Source organism: Balearica regulorum, chromosome 2, assembly GCF_011004875.1.
Source record: "Balearica regulorum gibbericeps isolate bBalReg1 chromosome 2, bBalReg1.pri, whole genome shotgun sequence".
Taxonomy (NCBI): Eukaryota; Metazoa; Chordata; class Aves; order Gruiformes; family Gruidae; genus Balearica; species Balearica regulorum.
In genome coordinates, this window is record NC_046185.1 from 111,121,939 (window position 1) to 111,127,874 (window position 5,936).

The following is a 5,936-nucleotide window of genomic DNA, read 5'->3' on the forward strand; positions in this document are numbered from 1 at the left end:
AGCATCAGTTGTTTGAAATAAGTTTGAGAGGAGACCTAGAAAAAACCCAAACCTTAAATTTTTTTTTTTTTTTTTTTTTTTTTGTTAAAGTGGAGCAAGGAAAGGATTTACAATAATGACAAAGCATGTAGTTGCAATGACATTCTTTATTTCAGGTTATTATGCAAGCAGAACAGCACAGGTGACCTGTTACTGAATTAACACGGTAAAGTAAGCAAGAATTAGATGTGGTTCTCGAAGGCCTTGGTTACAGTTTTCCTGCAAGCTGTAGTTTTAGGAACTGCTCCACCGTCCAGCTTGCTGCAGGCACTGTGTGTGTGTGCATTTGTGGTGAAATCAACTCTGCAGGTACGTGTGGCTGTTGCTTTTCCATCAAGACTTAATGTTGCAGTTTATTCTAGAATAAAAACAAAGAGAGTGAATGTAAAACTACTACACTTGAGTGATGGAACCGCTTGGAATTGTGACTCTGGGGCTTTGCAAATTGTTTCCTTTGTTTCACCGGGGGAACTAAGATTGTTCCTACATAAATTATTGTAAAGAACAAGCAAACAAGAAAACCCCCAAGCCTGCATTGTTCACAAGAGACTTCTGTCCATTTAAAAGATCCTCACTCATAATATCTTTCATAAGATGTTCCTCTCTTAAAAAAAAAAACAAAACAAAAAACCAACAAAACCCAAAACAAAACCCCAAAAAGACAAAACCAACAAAATCAAAATGTAAACAAAAGCAAAAGAATTAACAACATCTGATAATGAAGCTGTGTCCCTTTATTCATTAATGAGGCTGAGTGCATGCTGAAGCAGCTTGCTGTGGTAATGAGAAACATGGAGATACAGGGCACAGAAGTTTACACTGTAGTGTAGGTACCAAAATCCAGGGGCTAGAGAAGTGAGTAGCATGAGAGCTCGATAATAATTTTTGTGCTGAGGTTCAGAACATCCATTTATTGAAGCATTTGAGGTCTCAACACTGCCCTGGTGATAACAGTAGTGAAGGTGATAGTTTACAGTGAGCTCAGGAAATTGTACTGTAGTGCTTTCTTGTTATGTTGGTGGTGGTAGTGCTGACTCATTTCAGGTGTTGCTGCATTTTCTGAAGTAACACTGGACATGATAGTATAATTTCCAGTTTTCCTAGCACAGACAGAGTCCTAAATGCTGTTGAAGTAAGTGGGAGAAACAAAGCAAGGGAAAACACTCTCAAAAGATGAGGCAGCTGATGTGAGCAAGAGTAAAGGAATACAGAAGGTTAAGTCAGTGCCAGATTGCCTTGCTAGCTGTAGCTAGAAGCATGGCAGGAATTGGTGAGGATGGGGGAAAAGTAGTTCTTTGGTGTATCCCCTTCCACGCTCTGTGCCTTGCTGTGAGCTCTGGAGAAGCTGCTCATGGCTCTAAAGGACAAAGGGTAGAGCCTTCAAATGTAACAGTGCTCAGGATGAGATCTTTGGGTGATGTATCACACAACCTCCTTGCAGGTGAGAGCTCTATATGGAGGGATGATATGACAGACCCTCTGCTGGTTTGCGGTCACTGAATTTCTGACTCTTGCTCAGGTTTTTCTTCTGTAGGGGATAATTTGGCCCATCCTTATGGAGATGAGGTTCGCCAGAGTGAAATGTCACTTGAGCAGACCACAGGCCTTTATAACAATGCAACTCCATTGTATAAATCTGGTTGTGGTTCTGGACTGTTTGGGGTTTTTTTCCACGTTAAGAATGCGCATTATAAGCCAGCGTTAACTAAATCCACAAGAGAAACCTCTTTCATGGAGAGGGGAGGTGCGATCTCCTTACTTTTCATACAGCTGTAAAATGCACTCATCCCTAATAATACAATTCAGCTTAAGGAGTCTCACCTTCCTCTCCATTACTAGCCATTTCTGTTTTTTGGAAGGAAGGGAGGAGCAGAAGGTGGCTAGATCTCTGGCATGCCAGATACCCTGCCAGAAATAGACTACAAGGAAAAGCAATATTTTTTATGTCTTGTCCCATTAATGCAGGAAAGGTAGGAGCACTGGAGTAGCAAAATTGAGGTAACAATAACATGGACAATCAAAGGCAAAATAGGTCTTACCAGATATTTAAGTGGTTGACTGCGGGGTTGGTTCTTTGCTTGGCTCCACACTTGTCTCAGGGGTGGGCTCAGTACTTGGCTCTCCGCTCAGCTCCCAAGTGGCCTGTTCGCCTTCTTGCACTCCAGTGTTCCCAACTTGCTGCGTGCCTTCCTCCTTGTACGGGTCTCTGCTGTAGTCCTGGGGGAGCTCTGTGCTTGGTTGCATGCTGGCATCTCTGCGTTGCTCCACGCTCGTTTCCTCAAGCACAGGGGTAACAGGGGTACCTACAAGTAAAAGGAATTTACACGGATGAGGAGGATGGTTTGTAAAGCCAAGTTACTTCTAGGGGTACCTAAACCTGTACGTAGTTGCTTTTATGGATCAGAGAGCCCAAGCAGGAGTTTGAGGAGGGGGGAAAAAATAAATCTGGGAATGAGAACACTATGGAACGCAAATCTTATTTCAAATTGACAAAGATTGATTTGCCAATGCGTTTTTGACTCACCTTGTGCCTTTAGCAGATTGACCAGAATCAGAGCCAGCAGCACTGAAAGGATTGTCGTCTTTTTCAGCATGGTTACCTAAACGCCACGTTAAGCACAAGCGTTTGGAGTGAAACTCGAAGTACATAGTGGACAGAAAGCCTTGGGTATTTAAAGGCAAGCTCATACCTCTGCGTGCTTTGGCATCTTCCTGAAAATAACAGGTTTCAAAAACAAAATCCAAATTACATTCTCAAAATGAATTTAAGACCTGTCAGGGACTGTAATCAGTCACTTCCTGCCACTTGCTACAGGGTGAGATAACCTTTACCGCAAGCAGTAAAGGACACTGGGAGCAGCGAGGTGGGGCAGTGGTGGCCCCAGACTGCAGCAGCGCTGATAGTGGTGTCACTGCGTGCCTCTGGCAGTGCTGGTTTCTCAAGGCAATTGATCCTGTTGGTTTCGAATGAGGATCTTCAAAAATCCTTTGATATGACACTTGACAAATTGCACGTGCCTCACGGTAACAGGTGAAAGGTGAGGTGTGACTAAAAAAATATGCAGCTGGCTTCTGTGTTGTAAGGAAATAATAACAGTGTGAAATAAATGTGATGTTTTTGTCAAGGCTGGATGAGAATTTCATTGGCAAGCCTTCTTTTTTCATTGTTGAAAACTGGTGTGTTTGTGCGTGTGTGTATCTAGCCTGCGGTATCTCAGACAGAATCTCAGCCCCAAAGTGATGCATTTGGAAGGTTTGGACAGAACCAGACAAATCTCCAGAGAGGACCCAGCTCCTTTGTGTACTTTAATCAGCAAAGCGCAATCCTTGTTCCAAGGGCCGTTTCTGATGGAGAAAAGATGCTCTGTCTGCATGGATGCAGTTCCCCATGACTTTCCCTATCACTGCTCACCACTAACCAGGGAAGTGGGTCATGGCAAGACGCTCGGAGATTGTGTTAACCTAACTAGGTTAGTTATGTTTTGGGGTCTGCCGGGAAAGCAGTGGATCTCAGGTCTGTGTGTCCAACTCTCTGTGATGCAGATAGAGAACTGTGGGCTTGGTTCTGTATGTTACATTTGTATGAGTGAATGGTGTAATTGCTATAACTAGCAATTCTGCAATAATTAGCAGAATTAGGTTAATGTCAAATCAATGTAAAGGAATTCAGAGTCTGGTTCTCTAAGATTTCCCCCCCTCCCCGTTTCCCTGATTTCACTTGTTTAATATTGCATCAACTTAGTTTTTCAGCACAGTGTTTCTTTCAAGTTGCTTCTACCTCTAGGGTTTGCCTGAGGCATTATTCTTCTAATCAGGCTTTTTATGGTGCAACAGAAGGATTTTATTTTTTTCTTGAAGTGTAAAAGAAAAGCTGATGCCCATGAACACCTACAGATACATGGCTGCTGCAGGAGATTTCTCCTGTGTTACTCGTTTCAGTTGAAGGTTGATGTGTGACATCTTTTTTCCAAATGTGAATGGAAGAATTCATCTCACCTATAAGAGGTAACAGCATGATGCACAGGTCAGAAATCTGCAGATAACTATCTGCAATGAGCAAGATTCCTCAGTACAGACTAAGAAATCTTGTTTTTCATTCCTGAAAATGTTTTTCTGAAAACTGAAAAGTTGTTTTCCTGAGGTGGTGGACCTGCTATTTGTGAAGGAAGAACAAACAAATATGCCGCAGATTCTGTTGCTCCTACTGAGTTGTTATTGTGCAAGGAAAGAGGAATTGTCCTGTTACTTCCTCAGTGGATCTGAAATTTGTTTCTAAAGTATTTATCTTCCCTTCTCAAAAGGCTCACTGATCAGAATTGCCCATCTTGCTCTTCCCAGATCTCTTCTGCTTGTTTTGTTTTTACAGTTTCTAACAAATTTGAAGCAGTGAATTTAAGCATTTTAAGGCAGGGTTGCAGGTTAGTTGTTTGTCTCAAGACAAAGTTAGATTCACTGGTTTTTTACTGCTTCCAGTCACATTATTAAGAGTTGTTAAGCAGAAATCTCAAAAAGTAGTAATCAAGGGGTAAATTTTGAGTAGTAATTCTTACTGTTTGAAGTTGTGGTTGGTTTTTTTTTCATTTTTGGGGGTTTTTTTGTTTGTTTGTTTGGGTTTTTTTAGAATTAGTGCGGAGCCTGTCAATATTCAACATCTTCAGTGATCTGAAAGTAAATACAGTTAACATTGCTGAAAGCATCAACAAATGAGATAGGATTCCTGAAGAATAAATAATACTGAGGACAGAGGTATATTACAGCTTTATTGCACTTAGATGTGTTTTTTTCAATAGGCCCCAGCCAACAAGGCACGTTACATGTACAGGATAGAGGAATAAAAGCCATACTTAAGCAGTGAAGGCTGCATCCTGGAAAACAGTCTTTTTCCGACTGTTTCTTTCCCCAAATTCCTGAACATGGCCCTCAGTCCAAATATTAACATCTATTATAGAATATAACCAAGTTAGAGAGGGTAAAGAAATAAACCATAAATGTTTATTGCTGGAAAAAAATTCCTCCCTATGAAGGGAGAAATCCTCTCAGATGCCAAATCTGTTTATTTTATCAAAAAGAAGGATACAGGAGTGACTTAAGGTTTGTAGTTTCATGGGGAGGGGGGAAGTGAGGTCCTTGCATAACCAGAGACTGCTTGATGCCAAAACATAATTAATGATTTAGGTACTAATCACTGGACTTACTATGAGGGAACTGAGTGGTATTTAAAAACCCGATGGATTAAAAAAACACCTAGGTGTGATTATCCAGTGGTTCCTCTTAGCCTTGTGGTCTCTTGAGTCTCAGTTGTCCAGGTTATGTATCAATATCGAACTCTTAGAAGCAAATATGACTTCAATACTATGGAGATGGATCACCACCTTCCTCTGTGGGGTGGTGGAAGATGTTTGGTGTCTCTGTTAAAATGCAGACTGTTACAGCATGCCAGGCCCATGTGTACAAACTGTTCAAGCGCTGTGTTCAGCTCACTCGTGTGCAGAAGATGGAAAGCTGCACAAGTATCCACAGAGCATCTTTAGTCAGGTGAATAAAAGCCAACTCTGTGTGAACTGAATTAGAGTTTTGAAGGATACCTGACAGAAACCTGATAGTGACTGAAGGTGTTTGCTAATCCCTGGAGCAGGAAAGGTTGTGGTGATACTGTCTTATACCATCTCTGTGGAGGCACAACTTCACTTATTCTCTGTACCGATTTGGTCCAGGTGCCTTGATGGGGACTGGCACCTGGAACTCCAGTAGGTGTGGGACAAGCAATTCTTCCTTCTTACATTTCTGTGCCTGTGCAGTGGCTGGAGGTGAAAACTTATTTTACATTTTAACAATCCAGTGCAAGTATTCCAAAGGTGTGCTGTGCAGGCAGACACAGTGTTACGAGGTTTTGACAG